We start from the raw sequence: 18,780 nt of genomic DNA on the forward strand, positions 1-18,780 counted from the left end.
CTTCATTATGATGGGTGTGAGTGCGACAGGTCGATAGTCGTTCAGGCACATCACAGCCGTTTGTTTTGGCACAGGAATAATGGTAGCGGTCTTGAAGCATGTAGGGACTACTGCCTGGGCCAATGACAGATTGAAGATGGCGGTGAAGACATCAGCCAGCTGATCAGCACATTCCTTGAGTACCCGTCCAGGGATGCTATCCGGTCCAGCAGCCTTTCGTGTGTTCACTCCGCGTAGAACACCCCTTACGTCGGAGGTCGACAGAGTGAGCACCTGGTCTTCCGGGGGTGGCAAGGTTTTGGTAGCCGGCTCCCTGTTGTCCCTGTCGAAGCGAGCGTAGAAGTTGTTAAGCTCCTCCGGAAGGGAGGCATCGCTAACCGGGAGGCTGGTGTTTTTGCCCTTGTAGTCAGTGATGGACTGGATGCCTTGCATGCGCCGGGGGTCCGAGTTGTTGTGGAAATGATCCTCTATCCGCAGTGTCTGTTTCCTTTTGGCAGTCCTGATACCCTTTTTTAGGTTGGTCCTAGCTGCACTGTAAGCCGCCGCGTTGCCAGATTTAAATGCTGCGTCGCGTGCTTTCAACAGCGAGCGGACCTCTCCATTCATCCAGGGTTTCTGGTTGGGATATGTCCTGATATTTTTATGGGTCGTGACGACCTCGACGCAGCTGTTAATGTAGAATAGCACTGTGGATGCGTATTCCTCGATGTCATTATGGGCAAACATGCCCCAATCAGTGCGTTCGAAGCAATCCTGAAGCTCCGAGACTGCCCCCTCTGGCCATACTTTCACTGATCTCACTGATGTTCTCCCTCTTTTGATGAGCGGTTTGTATGCCGGGGCTAGAAACAGGGAGAGGTGGTCAGACTTCCCAAGGTGGGGGCAGGGAATGGCCTTATAAGCGTCTACAATGCTCGTGTAGACTTGATCCAGTGTGTTCTCCCCTCTTGTGGGGCAGGAAACATTCTGGTGGAATTTCGGTAGTACAGTTTTTAGGTTTATGTGATTGAAGTCCCCCGCGACGATAAAAGCTCCACCTGGGTGCGCAGTTTGTTGTTCGCTGATGGCCCTGTAGAGGTCCTTCAGTGCTAGTTTGGCATTAGCGTGTGGTGGGATGTAGACCGCAGTGATGATAACAGCCGTGAATTCCCGAGGCAGGTAGAAGGGTCTGCACCTTACGATGAGGAATTCCAAATCAGCCGAGCAGGATCTATCAATTATGTCAGTGTTAGTGCACCAGGCATTGTTAGTGTAAATGCACAAACCGCCTCCCTTGCTCTTACCGGAGTCTGCAGTTCTGTCGGCGCGGAAGACCGTGCGTCCTTCTAGTTGGATGGTGGTGTCAGGGATGCCGTTGTTCAACCAGGTCTCTGTGAAGATCATGGCGCAGCATTCCTTTGTCCTTTTCTGTGAGGAGAGATCAAGTTTGATCTCATCCATTTTGTTTTCTAGTGACCTGACATTGGCCAGGAAAATACTTGGGAGGGAGGGTTTGTGTGGGGCCCTCTTACCCCGCTTCTGCTTGCGTTCCCTGCGTGGTCTGCGACGACTTCCGGCTGGGGAAGGACGCCACGCTGGTCCCGGGGGTCGGGCGATGTCGGGAGGCAGATCGATGTCGCCGAGTGTGAGCCGCACGCAGTCGGCCCCTATGTCGAGGAGCGTCTGCCGGCTGTACAGTAGGTCTGCCCTCAATTCCCGTATCAGCAGAGTCCAGAAGAGACTCAGAAGGAGGGTGAAAACGCTCAGTCTCGGGAGAGACAAAGCCGCTGCGTCCGTGCGCGCCGCCATTTTTTTGGTTGGTTACTCTGGTTACTCTGCCACTAGTGGCCCACCTCCTGACCTCTCAAAGCCTCTCTACCATCTACAAGGCTCAAGTCAGGTGTGTGAGTGGCTCCGTTGGTAGCACTCTCACCTCTAAATAAGAAGGTTGTGGGTTCAAGTCCCACTCCAAAGACTTGAGCACAAAAATCTAGGCTGACACTCCAATGCAGTACTGAGGGGGTGCTGCATTGTTGGAAGTGCCATCTTTCGGATGAGACATTAAACTGAGGCCCTGTCCGCTCTCTCAGGTGGACGTAAAAGATCCCATGGCACTATTCTAAGAAGCGCAGGGGAGTTCTCCCCGGTCTCTTGGCCAATATTTATCTCTTGGCTGACATCACTAAAAAGCAGATTATCTGGTCATTATCTCATTGCTGTTTGTGGGAGCTTGCTGTGCGCAAATTGGCTGCTGCATTTCCTACATTACAACAGTGACTACACTCCGAAAGTACTTCGTTGGCTGTTAAGCACTTTGGGATGTCCTGAGGTCATGAAAGGTGCTACATAAATGTAATCTTTCTTTTCACTCATCACTCACCTGGATGGGTATCGCAGCCACAACACCAGGACAGAACAGTTTTGACTTGATTGGTGCCGCTGCCATTGGACTCAGAGTCCACTCATTCCACCGCTGGTGAACTGTGGCTGCAGTATTTAAAATCTACGGGAGGCACTGCAGCAACTCAACAAGTTATCTTCAAAAGCTGCTCCCTCCCCTGCAACCTGTACCACCAAGAAGAACAAGAGCAGAGATGTTGGAGGAACACCATCACCACCAAGTCCCCCTCCCAGTCACACAACACTCTGACTTGGCTGGTCCTCCATCGCCGCCTGGTCAAAAATCCTGGAATTCCCCACATAACACAATTGTGGGCACACCACCAGCACAAGCACTGCAATGGTTTAAGCAGAAGGGCCACCACCACTTTCTTGGGACAACTTAGGGATGAGCAATAAAGGCAACTTTGCCAGCGACGCCCACATCCCAAGATCTCATTTTTTTTTAAAAAGATCTCCTGAAAAGATAGCACTGTTTTCCTTTGCCAAGACCCCCGCCGTTGATAGCTGACACCATCTTTTGCAAGTTAGGGCAGGAGTTCCTTGGAAGTTTGCCAATATTTGCAGGGTGTCCTACACACACACACACAAGTTTGAAAATTACTGGTGTGGAGGAGTCTGCCTCTGATTCTTTGTGGAGTAACTCAATCTGTTGCAGTGTAGACTTGAGTGTGTACCCATATTCTAGGGCTGAAGACTTTCAACGTTCCACACTAGTCTATAGAGCACCATACAGCGGCATGCATTATTAATATTTCATTTTGCAAAGACTGAAAATTGTGGCTTCTTAAACCTGGATCATAGCCTCGTGAGGAAAGAGATAGCTGAGTTGTATCTAACGATAATATGGCTATGTGTTATGTTATATTTTGGAATAAATCATAAGTTCTGCAAAATGGTTCTCACACATGTTTCATTTCTACTAATGTCCTTCCCAGTCTGTTTTTGTTTCACACAAAAAGCAAAATACTGCAGTGGCTGGAAATCTGAAATAAAAACAGAAAATGCCAGAAACACACAGCAGGTCAGGCAGCATAGAATCATAGATCATAGAATCATAGAGTGGTTACAGCACAGAAGGAGGCCATTCGGCCCGTCGAGCCCGTGCCGGCTCTCTGCAAGAGCACTTCAGCTAGTCCCACTCCCCCGCCCTTTCCCCGTAGCCCTGCAAATGTTTTTCCTTCAGGTACTTATCCAATTCCCTTTTGAAAGCCGCGATTGAATCTGCCTCCACCACCCTTTCAGGCAGTGCGTTCCAGATCCTAAGCACTCACTGCGTAAAAAAGGTTTTTCCTCATGTCGCCTTTAGTTCTTCTGTCAATCACCTTAAATCTGTGTCCTCTGCTTGTTGACCCTTCCGCCAATGGGAACAGTTTCTATCTACTCTGTCTGGACCCCTCATGATTTTGAACACCTCTATCAAATCTCCTCTCAACCTTCTCTGCTCTAAAGAGAACAACCCCAGCTTCTCCAGTCTATCCACCTAACTGAAGTCCCTCATCCCTGGAACCATTCTTGTAAATCTTTTCTGCACCCTCTCTAAGGCCTTCACATCCTCCTTAAAGTGCGGTGCCCAGAATTGGACACAATACTCCAGTTGAGGCCGAACCAGTGTTTTATAAAGGTTCATCATAACTTCCTTGCTTTTGCACTCTATGCCTCTATTTATGCAGGATCCCGTATGCTTTTTCAACCGCTTTCTCAACCTGCCCTGCCACCTTCAATGATTTGTGCACCCAGGTACCCCCAGGTCTCTCTGTTCATGCACCCCCTTTAGGATTGTACCCTTTAGCCTTTCTTCATTCTTCCTACCAAATGTATCACTTCACACGTTTCTGTGTTAAATTTTGGCCACATTACTATGGACACGCCTGATCTCGGCTGATCTCGGAAGCATCTGTGAAGCGAGAAACTGAGTTAGCATTTCAGGCCAATGACCTTACATCAGAACTATCAGATGTTAGAGATGAACAGGCTTTAAGCAAGTACAGAGACACGGAAAAATGGAGCAGGAAAAGAAGGAAAGGGATAGGTCGTTGATAGGCTGGAGGATAGGAGTGATTAAATGACAAAAGTGATGGCTGATGTAAGGTGCCAGCTGTGGCTCAGTGGGTAGCACTCTTGTCTTTGAGTCAGGAGCTTGTGGGTTCAAGTCCCACTCCAGAGACTTGAGCACAAAATTCGAGGCTGTACACTCCAGTGCAGTACTGAGGCAGTGCTGCATTGTCGGAGGTGCCTCCTTTGGGATGAGACGTTAAACCGAGGCCCCGTCTGCCCTCTCAGATGGGCGTAAAAGATCCCATGACACGATTTCAAAGAAGAGCATGGGAGGTATCCTCAGTGTCCTGGGCTGTTATCACATTGCTGTTTGTGGGAGCTTGCTGTGCGCAAATTGGCTGCTGTGTTTCCTACATTATAACAGTGACTGTACTTCAAAAAAGTACTTCATTGGCTGTAAAGTGCTTTGGACCCTCTGGTGGTTGTGAAAGGCGCTATATAAATGCAAGTCTGTTCTTTCTTTCTTTCCACCCTTCATCTTGGTTCACCAAAAATGCAAGCTCAAAGGAAGGTTCTCCAAAATTAGCTAAGCCAAAGGTTTTTTTATAAGTATATTTTTAAATATAAGTGATTGCAGATTAAAGTTAAGATGCTGTGAAGGCGCATGCTATTGGTTCTGTGGGTGTGTGATCATGTCGCCTTCAACTCCCTGCATGTTACGTTCAACTTAAAGTCAATGTCAGTGGTAAAGGACCTGTTAAAATAATTGTATTTGTTGCTGGTCACTTCCCAGTGTTTTTGCAATTAAAATATCACCAGTGGACACTGGAGCAAGATGTACCGGACGCGCACTGAAATAAAGACCACATCCAATTTAAAAGTAAAGAAACCCCTTTTTTTTATTTGTATTGGGATTTTGGGTGACATCATATAGTATGCTCATATCTGCATTGAAGACCAGTGAAAAATGCGATACTGGGGGGAAGCTAAGTAAACGCAATGGGAAAAAAAGAGGGAACCGTTATCACTCACTCAAATAGTTCCTCCCTTTGACACAAAAATTGTCAGCAAGAATTTTGAATGTAGCTGAAAGTGTTTGTGTTTGGAGGGAGGGGCAGCGAGAGATTGTGTGCCTGTATGAGCAGAAACTTAACACGGCCACAGTTTCGACTGATCAATCAATGGGAACTTGTTGCCCGCAATTCTAACAGAAACACAAACTCCTATTGACTGCACCCATAAATTAAAAAGGCTGCTCCTTTTTTTTAAATTTGTTGCAAATCTTGCATGAAAAATCACAGCAGCATTTTTCCTTCCAGAAATTGTGATCAATTTGCTAAAATCCCTTTTGGTCAATTAAAGTCAAATGACAGTTAAAGAAAGAACAAACATGTATTTATATAAAAGAAAGAACTTGCATTTGTATAGCGACTCGCAGAACCTCAGGACACCCCAAAGTGCTTTAAAGCCAATTCATTACTTTTTGAGTGTAGTTGCTGCTGTATTGTTGGGAAATGTGGCGGCCAATTTGCACACGGTAAGGTCCCGCAAACCGCAATGGGACAATGTCCGGGTCATCTGTTTCGGTGATGTTGGTTCTTTGAGTAGTGCTATGGGATCTTTTACATCCACCTGAGAGGGCAGATTGGGTGCAGTTTATCATCTCATCCAAAAGATGACACCTCCAACATTTCCTCAGCGCACTGAAGTATCAGCCTGGATTATGTGCTCAAGTCTCTGGAGTGGGGCTTGGAGCCACACTCTCCTGACTTAGAAGTGAGAGTTCCACCACTGAGCCATGGCTGATGCCATCTGGTGCCTTTCACACCCTCAGTATGTCCCAAATCGTATCCCAGCCAATGAATTATTTTGAAGTGTCGTCGCTGTTGTTATTCAGGCAAACACAGCAGCCAATCTGCATACAGCAAGGTCCCACAAACAGCAATACAACAAGTGACCAGTTCATCTATTTTTGATGGTGGTGTTTGAGAGATAACTGTTGGCCTGAGGAACTCACCTGCTCTTCTTCGAATAGTGCCATTGAATCTTTTGCATCCACCTGCATGGGTAGAGGAGGCATCAGTTTAACATCTCGTCCAAAAGACAGCCCCTCCAACAATCCCAGAGTACTGCACCAAAGCAACAGCCTAGTTTACATGATTAAGTCCTGGAGTAGGGCTTGAACTCGCAGCCTTCTGACCCTGAAGTGAGTATGTTACCACCGAGCCAGCCTAATCCTGTATATGAAATGCAAACAGATTTTGACAAAGTCCAAGAACAGAGAAGGGTAAGGAGAGATTTAATAGTGGTGTTCAAAATTATGTGTTTTGATAGAGTAAATAAGGAGAAACTGTTTCCACTGGCAGGAAGGTCAGTAACCAGAGGACACAGAGCTAAGATAATTGGCAAAAGGACCAGTGGCGAGATGAGGAGAATTCTTTTTTACGCAGCGAGTTGTTATGATCTGGAATGCGCTGCCTGAAAGGGCGGTGGAAGCAGATTCAACAGTAACTTTCAAAAGGGAATTGGATAAATATTTGAAAAGGAAAAATGTGAAGGGCAAGTGCAGGGGAGTGGAACTAATTATATAGCTCTTTCCAAGAGCCAGCACAGGGATGATGGGCTGAATGGCCATCTTCTTCTGTGCTGGATGATTCTATGAGTTAAGTCCATCTTTTTATTGTTGACTTTTAAGCACCAGTGGCGCACAGAGCATGCACGAGAGAGAGTGCAATTTCACTCAGCTTTCCTGCTAGCATTTTATTTGTATTTTGTTGGGACCATAATGGAAATACGCCAATGGGAAGAATGAACCAAATAGGCCAGGGCGCTGATGTGCAACAATGAGCCTAGTGTTATTTGGGTTGAATACAAGTGACATGTGTTAAGTTAATGTTCTGATCTTTCAGTCAGTGATGTGAAGGGAACAGTCTGCCAGATCCTTCTCTGCCTTTGTTGACATTCAGTTAACTTTAGTGTTGTTTGCACATATTTGTAAAATTACAGTTCTTTGTTTTTCCTTCTGTAACCACTGTGTATGAAACGGCAGAATTCCTGTTGTTTAACTACTGATCTTTGTCTTTTCTCCTGCCAAGCAGTTTTATATCTACAAAAGCTTTTCTGGAATCCGATTTCCTATTAGGAAATAAAAGATGAAAAGTTGAAGTGTATCACTCTGCGGATATATTAGCACTTTGTCATTAACATGTTGACTCTGACAATGCTCTCGTACAGTAGAATAATCAGAGCAGCAGGATAGTGGTACAGTATGTGAGAAAAAACTATTAAATTGGGCTAAGCTCAAGCAACCGTACACATTTCACTCTCGGGTGCTGTTCCACGGACGATGTGTCTTTCAGTACATTGTGGAGTTTTACTGGTATACTTGGTCACAGTTGTTGCCCCTGCCAACACTGCGAGCTTGGTCAGCTTCCCCGGGCAGCAGCAGGCGCATGGCGGTCTGGACCTCCTCGGAGCTGACCGTGTGGCGCTTGTTGTAATGGGCCAGGTGGGATGCGCTTGAATATATTGTTCACAAAGGAGTTCATGATGCTCATGGTCTTGGAGGAGATGTCGGTGTTGTGGGGTGGGGGGGGGGGGGCGGTGGGGGGGTGGGGTGCGGGTGAACCAGCTTCATCACTTTGTAGACGTAGATGGAGTAACTCTCCTTCCTCAACCTTCTCTCTCTGCTTCTTGCTACCCTTGGCTGGCGCTTTATTCACTGTTTTCTTGGCACCCTTCTTAGGAGCTGCTTTCTTCTCCTCGGGCATTTTCAAACTTAGTTTCTGACACAGATTGGTAGACTCGGTTGCAATGCAGTGCTGGTTTTAATTAACGAAAATCTAAGAACTCCTGTTGTAGAACTGAATGGCACCAAAGCACAAATACAGTCCTGTTCAACAAGTAGATATACTGAGGTGAAGTGTGCAAACATTGGCTTGTAATAGGTGCTTCTCCATATGTGTCCGACACACACAACCTCTGCCTGGGCCCACACTGTAGAAAGGATGTGAAGGCTTTGGAGAGGGTACAGAAGAGCTTTACTAGAATGGTTCCAGGGATGAGGGATTACAGTTACGTAGATAGACTAGAGAAGCTGGGGTTGTTCTCCTTGGAGCAGAGGAGGCTAAGAGGAGATTTGATAGAGGTGTTTAAAATCATGAAGGATTTAGATAGAGTAAATAAAGAGAAGCTGTTTCCAATGGCTGAAGGGTCGATAACCAGAGGTGACATGAAGAAAACTTTTTTTACACAACGAGTGGTTAGGATTTGGAATGAACGGCCTGATAGGGTGGTGGAGGCAGATTCAATAGTAGCCTTCAAAAGGGAATTGGATAAATACTTGAAGGAAAAAAAATTGCAGGGATATCGGGAAAGAGCGGGGGGAGTGGGACCGACTGGATTTCTCTTCGAAAGAGCCAGTGCAGACTCGATGGGCTGAATGGCCTCCTTCTGTGCTGTACTGTTCTATGGATCTATGATTGGAGAAACAGTTCAGGTCTCCTTGAAGGAGAGTCACACCCTCTGTGGCCCTTATTAACAATCAGACAGTTACAAACATTTTCTGCTATAGAAACAAAGTATTCTGGAAATACAGCGCCAGAGACCCGGGTTCGAATCCGGCCTCGGGCGACTGTCTGTGTGGAGTTTGCACATTCTCCCCGTGTTTGCGTGGGTTTTCTCCGGGTGCTCCGGTTTCCTCCCACAGTCCAAAGATGTGCGGGTTAGGTTGATTGGCCATGATAAAAATTGACCCTTAGTGTTAGGGGGGATTAAATACGTGGGGTTACGGGGTTACGGGGATAGGGCTTGGGCGGGATGGCTGTCGGTGTAGGGACCGGGTGCTAGGGTTTGGATGATCAGCCATGATCTTGTTGAATGGTGGAGCAGGCTCGAAGGGCCGAATGGCCTACTCCTGCTCCTATCTTCTATGTTTCTATGTTTCTATGTTACACAGCAAGCCTGTCAGCATGAGAAGAGAGAAAAATTTTATGTGTAGGCACTGCATCAGAACGAGAAACTAAAGGATAAAAGAGCTACTAATTAAAGCCCTTTTATTCTTTTTATTTGTACAAAGGATTATGAATAACAATAACATTATTTTGGTGAATTTGTTTCTAGTTTTAAACTGAGTGTCAGGGTTGTTGTCTTGGAGAATTAATGCCACAAAATATGAGCGAGCTGAGTGACCAGCCTTGGCTCAGTGGTAGCACTCGCGCCTCTGAGTCAGAATATTGTGGGTTCGAGCCCCATTCCAGAGATGTGAGTGCATAATTTAGGCGGACACTCCCAGTGCAGTGCTGAGGGAGTGCTGCACTGTTGGAGGTGCTGTCTTTCAGATGAGACATTATACCAAGGCCCCACCTGCCCTCTCAGTTGGATGTAAAAGATCCCACGGCACTATTCAAAGAGGAGTAGGTATCCTTGTCCTGGCCAATATTTATCCCTAAACTAACATCACTTAAAAAAAAACAGATTATCTGGCCATTTATCTCATTGCTGTTTGTGGGACCTTGCAAATTGGCTGCTGAATTTCCCAACATTACAACAATGACTACACTTCAACAACAACAACTTGTGTTTATATAGCACCTTTAACGTAGCAAAATGTCCCAAGGTGCTTCACAGGAGGATTATAAGACAAAATATTTGACATCGGGCCACATAAGGAGAAATTAGGGCAGGTGATCAAAAGCTTGGTCAAAGAGGTAGGTTTTAAGGAGGAGAGAGAGGTAGAGAGGCAGAGAGGTTTAGGCAGGGAATTCCAGAGCTTAGGGCCTAGGCAACAGAAGGTATGGCCACCAATGGTTGAGCGATTATAATCAGGGATGCTCAGGAGGGCAGAATTAGAGGAGCGCAGATATCTCGGGGGGTGGGGTGTTGTGGGGCTGAAGGAGATTACAGAGATAGGGGGGGGCGAGGAGGCCATGGAGGGATTTGAAAACAAGGATGAGAATTTTGAAATCGAGGCGTTGCTTAACCGGGAGCCAATGTAGGTCAGCGAGCACAGGGGTGATGGGTGAACGGGACTTGGTGCGAGTTAGGACATGGGCAGCCGAGTTTTGGATGACCTCAAATTTACGTAGGGGAGAATGTGGGAGGCCAGCCTGGAGTGCGTTGGAATAATCAAGCCGAGAGGTAACAGAGGCATGGATGAGGGTTTCGGCAGCAGATGAGATGAGGCAAGGGCGGAGACGGCCGATGTTAGAGATGGAAATAGGCGGTCTTAGTTATGCTGCGGATATGTGGTCGGAAACTCATTTCAGGGCCAAATATGACACCAAGGTTGCGAACAGTGTGGTTCAGCCTCAGACAGATGTTAGGGAGAGGGATGGAGTCAGTGTCTAGGGAACAGAGTTTGTGGTGGGACCGAAAACAATGGCTTTGGTCTTCCCAATATTTAATTCGAGAAAATTTCTGCTCATCCAGAACTGGATGTCGGACAAGCAGTCTGACAATTTAGAGACCGTGGAGGGGTCGAGAGAGGTGATGGTGAGGCACAGCTGGGTGTCATCAGCGTACATGTGGAAACTGACGCAGTGTTTTCGGATGATGTCGCCGGGGGGGGCAACATGTAGATGAGAAATAGGAGGGGGCCAAGGATAGATCCTTGGGGGACACCAGAGGTAACGATGCGATAGCAGGAAGAGGAGCCATTGCAGGTGATTCTCTGGCTACGATTAGATAGATAAGAATGGAACCAGGCGAGTGCAGTCCCACCCAGCTGGACGACAGTGGAGAGGTGTTGGAGAAGGATGGAGTGGACAACCTTGTCAAAGGCTGCAGGCGAGTCAAGAAGGATGAAGAGGGATAGTTTACCTTTGTCACAGTCACAAAGGATGTCATTTGTGACTTTGATGAGAGCTGTTTCGGTACTGTGGCAGGGGCGGAAAACTGATTGGAGGGATTCAAACATGGAATTGCAGGAAAAAATGGACACGGATTTGGGAGGCAATAACGCATTCAAGGACTTTGAAGAGGAAAGGGAGCTTGGAGATGGGGTGGTAGTTTGCAAGGACGGAGGGGTCAAGGGTTGTTTTTTTGAGGAGAGGGGTGATGACGGCAGATTTGAGGGAGAGGGGGACAGTACCTGAAGAGAGAGAACCGTTAACAATGTCAGCTAACAAGGGAGCCAGAAAAGGTATAAAAACAGAAAATGCCAGAGAAACTCAGCAGGTCAGGCAGCATCTGTGAAGAGAGAAACAGAGTTAACATTTCAGGTCGATGAACTTTTGTCAGAACTGGAAAAAAACTGTGTTGTTGTAGCCAGAAAAGGAAGTTGGGTGGTCAGCAGTTTGGTGGGAATAGGGTCAAGGGAGCAGGAAGTGGGTCTTATGGACAAGATGAGCGCGGAGAGGTCATGAGGGGAGAGCGGAGAGAAACTGGAGAAAGATGTGAGTTCAGGGCGAGGGCAGCTGAACGAATGGTCTCAATCGTAGAGACAAATGAGTCCATGAGCTCCTCACACTTGTTGTCGGAGATGAGGGTGGAGGAGACAGGGGAGAGGGGTTTAAGAAGATGGTTAGCAGTGGAGAATAGAAGCCAGGGTTTATCTTTGCATTCCAGAATGATTCTGGAATAGTGAGCAATTTTGGCAGACGAGAGCAGGACCTGATAATGCTTTATGTGGTCCAGCTAGATCTAGCGGTGAATGGTTAAACCAGTTGTTCGCCATATCTGTTCAAGTTTGCGTCCCTTGGACTTAAGGGAGCGAAGATGAGGGCCGTACCAGGGTAACGGCCAGGGTGAGAGAGGGTAATTGTTTTAATAGGGACTAGGGCATCAAAGGTGGTGGTGAGGGTGTGGTTGAGCAGATCAGTAGCTGCAGAAATGTCGTGGTGAATGGAGGGCCAAAGGCTGGACAGTTGTGATTTCATATGTGCAGTTGTAAGAGAGTTGGGAGAGAGTTTTTTCCAGGGGTGGACACAGAAGGAAGTAGGGTTGTGGGGGTTGGGGTGTGGAAGGGGGATTGTGTGGAGAGCGATACGAGGAAGTGGTCCGAGATGGCCTTATCCGCGATTGAAACGATGGGTGTAGCGAGGCCACGAGAGATAGCAAGGTCGAGGGGTTGGCCGTGAATATGGGTTGGGGAGTTTACATGGAGGGAGAGATTAAGGGAGGATAGGAGGCTAGTGAACTCAGAGGAGAGAGAACATGATGAATTGAGATGGAGGTCGAAATCACCGAGGATGAGAAGTCGCTCAGTGCAGAGGCTGAGCGAGGAAAGCAGTGAAGATATCTTGGTAATAACATTTTTATGGTACTTGGGTGGGCGATAGAGAACGAGAATTTTAAATGAGAGGTGAGAGGGGTGGAATAAGGTGAGATACTCAAAGGAGGAGAAAGTGCCGGAGGAGTAGGGGGACAGACCAAGGTGTGATTTGGTGATGAGAGCCACACCGCCACCACGGCGACCTGAGCGGGGCAAGTGGTGGAAGGTATAGCCAGGCGGGGAGGCTTCATTTAAGGGTAAGGTTTCATCACCCCTCAACCAAGTTTCCGTCATGATGTCGATGCAACCATCTACAATAAGCTTATTGATGGCAAAGGCCTTGTTTGCAAGTGAACGGACATTCTTTAGGGAGATGCGGAGAGGGTCGGTGATGGCTGCCCCACTGCCAGCATCCACAGGGTCAGTACTGTGGCGGAGGAGTTGGACAGGGGGAAGATTGGCAAGATTAGCCCCCAGTGGGCGCGCTGGGCGGGAAGATCGGCGAGAGAGTAGGATGGCACAGTTGGGGTTGCTGCTCGTAAGGTGGCAGCAACGAGTGCCTCGATGGGCCCTTCGTAGGATGCCAAGAGAGGCACAGAGGGAAGCTGTGGGCTTATCTAAGAGGGAGTCAAGCCTGGGATGACGGCAGGAGAGTAGGAAGGTCGAAGAATAATGAAGGATTGGGGTAGGGATTTGGGAGGGCAGTGTATCCGAGAGAGGAGAGATGAAAGGAGGCATGACGACAGGAGAGAGCTGTCTGGGAGGGATAGAGAGAAAAGGAAAAGGGGGAGAAAAAGTGGAAAAGAAATGAACGGCTTGGGTCTGGAGCAGCAGCCAAGGTGCGCACGTGAATGGACACAGGGGAAAAGCTCAGGATACACAGGCCTTCAAAAAGTACTTCATTGGCTGTAAAGCACTTTGGGACATCCTGAGGTCGTGAAGGGCGCTATATAAATGCAAGTTCTTTGTTATCCATAATACAGTCATTAATCAAGACATTCTAGCTGCTCATTCAGCTCACTGTTGTTGGGATAGTAGATTATTTAAGCCAGTTCTGCAGGTGATGTCATCAGCATTCGTTGGTTAAATAATTAAGAAAAATCTATCCCTAAAAATGTAAAGTACTGTATGTTAAAGTGAACCTTATTTCTTCATAATTGTTTAATTTGTGAAAGAGAGATATTGATGGTGACAATCGTTCTTTAAATATTGCCCTCGAGGACTCCAAGTAGTTTTCACAACAGTAGAAGCTGTATACAATCCTGTGGAGACCAGCAAATATTTGTCTTGGTCTTATGACAAAATAGATATTAATAGAAATATATTAGAAATGAAATGACACGAAACGATTAAGAGTAACAGCACGTTTCTCACTTTGCATGTCCGTGTACAGAACATTGTGAGGGATGTGCATTTCCACAAGATATACGTTTTTCACTGAAAGTCATTTGTTTGAAAGTTTTTTAACACTGAAAGTCATGGCAGGAGGCTTCAAGCCTGCATTACTTTGGCACCTAATGATAATGCTGTTCACCATTAAAGTACGGGCCAGAATAACATACATAGTGCCAATCTTGGTGCGGCTTCCTTTTTCCAGTAGATTAAGAGTTAACTACCAAAAGCCAAGGCAATCTGAGGTTGAAAGGTTTTTAAGAGTGTGCTGTAAATGCCATCTACTGTGTTGTCATGGTGCTTTGTAGTACTACCACTACTACCACTACTACTACATTCCCGTTCACTCAGCAGCAACAATGGGGCTGATTTTTCGGTTTCAGAGGTGTGGAATTCGCCAAGTGTTTGACCATTACTCCTTGGCCATTCTCACTGGGTTTAGCATGCTAACCAAGGAAAGTTCCCGGAGTGTGGCACTGGTGAGTGCTGGGTGAGGCATCAGGACCAACTGCTAGTAAAACCATCCTACTGGGTGCTGTTGTTCGCCCTACAGAGGTGCTACCTTTAGAGCTCACCCCAGTTTTGTAGTACCTGCCATTATGTCATTATGGCTATGTTAATTATCTAGGCTCTGTAAGCTTTGGAATTCCCTCTCAAAACCTCTCTGCCTCTCCACCTCTCCCTTGTCCTTTAATGCCCTCCTTAAAACCTACCTCTATGACCAAGTTTTTAGTCACCCCTCCTAATATCTCCTTCTTTGCCTCGTGTCACTTTTTGTCTGGTTACGCTTCTGTGAAGCGCCTTGAGATGTTTTCCCTCCATTAAAGGCGCGATATAAATGCCAGCTGTTGTTGCCACACATCATTTGTCCATGGTGTTGCCCGTGGGAGGTGCCAAGCATGCCCCAGGGGTTTCCCAACTGGTAGGCAGAAAATTAATCCGTTCACAAGGCAGCCAAGGTTACTCTCGCACCCTTTCTAGCTCAAAAGTTTGGCAAATTCCGCAGATCAGATCGTATGCCCAAACCTACCCACAGAATGTTGTGTGACATATCGGTAGGGGAAACCTGAAAATAGATTAAAAAAATAACTTTAAAATGAGCCAAAGGTTAAAACTAATAATTGAAATGTAGCATTAATTTTGCATCAAAATCAAATGAAACATGCATCCATTTGCTTCTATGATAGTATTTTTTTTAAAGAAAACTTCAATAAACTCATTCATTACATACCAAAATTACAAGCCCATTCTTTATAGATCACTTCCACTCTGCTCAGCTGCAATAATGACACCTGAAATTAGTGTCTGCTGTGGGAACAACACCGTATAGCCTGTTTGATAATGAATGAGCTCATTAGAGACATCTTATTTACTGTTTTAATAAATAAGGGAGAAGCTGAAAGAGACCTAGGAATCTTAGCCTCAACGCTAAACTTTCCAACCAATCTTCTTTCTTCTTCTTAGGCAGTCCCTTGGAACCGAGGATGACTTGCTTCCACATTAAAAATGAGTTCTCAGGTGACTGATGAGTCCAATGCGGGACCTACAGTCTCTGTCACAGATGGGGCAGACGGTGGTTGAAGGGGCGGGTGGGTGGGGTGCTTGGGTTGATGTGCGCTCCTTCCGCTGTTTGCGCTTGGCTTCCGCTTGCTCCCGGCGAAGAGACTCGAGGTGTTCGGCGCCTTCCCAGATGCTTCTCCTTCACTTTTTGTGCGGTCTTGGGCCAGGGATTCCCAGGTGTCGGTGGGGATGTTACACATTTTCAAGGAGGCTTTGAGGGTGTCCTTGAAGCGTTTCCTCTGCCCACCTGGGGCTCTCTTGTTGTGTCGGAGCTCCGAGTAGAGCGCTTGTTTTGGGAGTCTCGTATCGGGCATGCGGACGATGTGACCCGTCCATCGGAGCTGATCGAGCGTGGTCAAAGCTTCGATGTTGGGAGTGTTGGCCTAAGCGAGAACACTGACGTTGGTGCGCCTATCCTGCCAATGGATTTGCAGGATCTTGAGGAGGCAGAGTTGGTGGTACCTCGCCAGTGCTTTGAAGCAGTCAACTAGGCCAATAGGTTGCTGAACCACAATAGCCAAAACAGTAGGGAGCCAGTCAGACAAAGTCATGATCAAACTGTATACGGCTCTGGTCAGACCACAGCTTGAGCACTGCGTCCAATTCTGGTCACTTGAGACACAAGGGAGACATTCAAGCTCTGGAGGCAGAGCAAAGAGCCATGAGGCTAATCCCCAGGGTCAGAGGTCTGAATTCATAAAGCACAGAAGGAAGCCATTCAGCCCATCGTGCCTGTGCCGGCTCTTTGAAAGAGCTATCCAATTAGTCCCACTCCCCTGCTCTTTCCCCATAGCCCTGCAAATATTTCCTTTTCAAGTATATATCCAAATCTTGTTTGTCTGAAAACATAGAAACATAGAAGATAGGAGCAGGAGTAGGCCATTCAGCCCCTCGAGCCTGTTCCGCCATTTAATGAGATCATGGCTAATCATCTAAATTCAGTACCCTGTCCCTGCCTTCTCCCCATATCCCTTGATCTCTTTAGCCTTAAGAAATATATCTAACTCCTTCTTGAATATATTTAATGAATTGGCCTCAACTACCTTCTGTGGTAGAGAATTCCACATGTTCACCACTCTCTGGGTGAAGAAATACCTCCTCATCTCTGTCCTAAATGGCTTACCCTTTATCTTTAGACTGTGACCCCTCGTTCTGGACTCCCCCGCCATCGGGAACATCCTTCCTGCACCTAGTCTGTCTCGTCCTGTTAGAATTTTATAAGTTTCAATGAGATCCCCTCTCATTCTTCTAAACTCTAGCGAATATAAGCCCAATCGACCCAATCTCTCCTCATACGTCATTCCTGCTGTCCCAGGTATCAGTCTGGTGAATCTTCGCTGCACTCCCTCCATGGCAAGAACATCCTTCCTCAGATAAGACGACCAAAACTGAACAAAATACTCAAGGTGTGGTCTCACCAAGGCCCTGTACAACTGCAGCAAGACATCCTTGCTCCTGTACTCAAACCCTCTTGCTACGAAGGCCAACATACCATTTGCCTTCTTAATCGCCTGCTGCACCTGCATGCTTACCTTCAGCAACTGGTGCACAAGGACACCCAGGTCTCGTTGCATTTCCCCTTTTCCCAATCTATTGCCATTCAGATAATAATCTGCCTTCCTGTTTTTGCCACCAAAGTGGGTAACCTCGCATTTATCCACATTATACTGCATTTGCCATGCATCTGCCCAATCACCCAACCTGTCCAAATCATACTGGAGTTTCTCTGCATCCTCCTCATAGCACACACGCCCACCCAGCTTTCTGTCATCTGCAAACTTGGAGATATTACATCTAGTTCTAGGAAAGACTGACGAAACATAGGCATTTCATCTTTGAAAGGAGGCGATCTTATCTTTTATATATATATAAACGAGTCGATCTGTCTGTCTGTCCTTGTCTGTCTGTCCTTCTGTCTGTCTGTCCTCACGTGTGCATCTGTCCGGCTATGCGCTCGAAAGTTATAGAGCGTACCTACGCGCGCGTTACCTCCAAAGAAAGCTTACGCTTCCGGGACGCTCGTAAGCATATTTACTTTTCGGTCGGATGAAAATTGTTCACGCCTTATGCAAAAAACCTTCAAAATTAAACTCATTATCTGCTACTTAGCATTGATTGACTGATGTCAAGGTTCGACCAATCCTGTGCCGTCACGATTGACCAATCCTACAGTACGGTCCCCTGATGGTTGGCCAATCGGTGTGTGTGTGTGTGGGCGGGACTAATCGTTTTCATCTCAGGGATCTGGCAGCCATTATTTCACTGCCATTACTTCAGCTTCCAGCTCAAACTACTTTGATCATCCAGCTTTGAAAAAGTTAGTATCTCTTTTAAAAATAACATAAGATTTACCAAAAATGTTTTATAAGTACTTCCACTTTCATCTTTCAAGGTATTAAAAGGTAGAAATGTTGCCCGGCAGCAGATTCACAAAGGGACAGAGACAGGGCCCAAAAGCCTGGGACTCGATTTAAAATGTTGCCCAGCACCAAAGCCTTGCACTCGATTTAAACCGCCCAGCCCAAAACAGCCCTGGCAAAGCCGGGCTCCCCCCAGCTAGTAGAAATATATAAGAGAGAATGGCCGGAAAATTCCTCGGAGCTTCCCCTGCTCCACAGCCGTTACTTTGCCAGAAGTGTGGTGGAAACTCCGGCCAATGGAAAAAGTAAACTCGGAATATTATTTTAAATTAAATTGCGAAAGTAGGACAAAGGGACACAGGTTTAGACTAGTGAAAGGTAAATTTAGGCCTGATAATAGGGAATTCTTCTTTACACAATGATCAACATGTGGAATAGACTTCCAGACATGGTAGTGGAGGCAAAACAATTAGATGCTGCAATGGGAAGGAAGGGAGAGAACTGTAGGATTGGGCTGAATGGCCTTCCTAAGCCATAACTATCTTGTGATCTTGTTAATGACCATCCCCAACAAAGCAGAGGTGAAGAAAATGATCGGTAGAATGTTGTTGAAAAATAAGTTAAACACTAAAGGTTAATTATAACATATAAAATTGAATAAACTAATGCCTACATTATGAAGCAAGTGCACTTATTTGTAACTAACTTTCTTTCATGAATTATAAGGCTATCTTGTTTAGGGATTTGTTCCAGGTTCAAGTGGTCCAGTAATGAAGCTTTAGGCCAACTAGGACCATGCCGTGGTGACATCAGCCGACGGAAGCTCAGTAGGGTGTATTGGCTCGGCACCATTACTGTCACTGTATTTAGTCTCTTTCC

The 18,780-nt window shown here is 46.6% G+C and overlaps 1 pseudogene; it reads right to left on the reverse strand.

Moving 5' to 3' along the window:
* Positions 1-7,677: 7,677 nt before the first annotated feature.
* LOC147122575 (histone H2B 1/2-like) lies at positions 7,678-8,147 on the reverse strand (annotated as a pseudogene).
* Positions 8,148-18,780: the final 10,633 nt, after the last annotated feature.

Source organism: Somniosus microcephalus, chromosome 2, assembly GCF_052327205.1.
Source record: "Somniosus microcephalus isolate GS21.2 chromosome 2, FLI_Smic_1.0, whole genome shotgun sequence".
Lineage (NCBI taxonomy): Eukaryota > Metazoa > Chordata > Chondrichthyes > Squaliformes > Somniosidae > Somniosus > Somniosus microcephalus.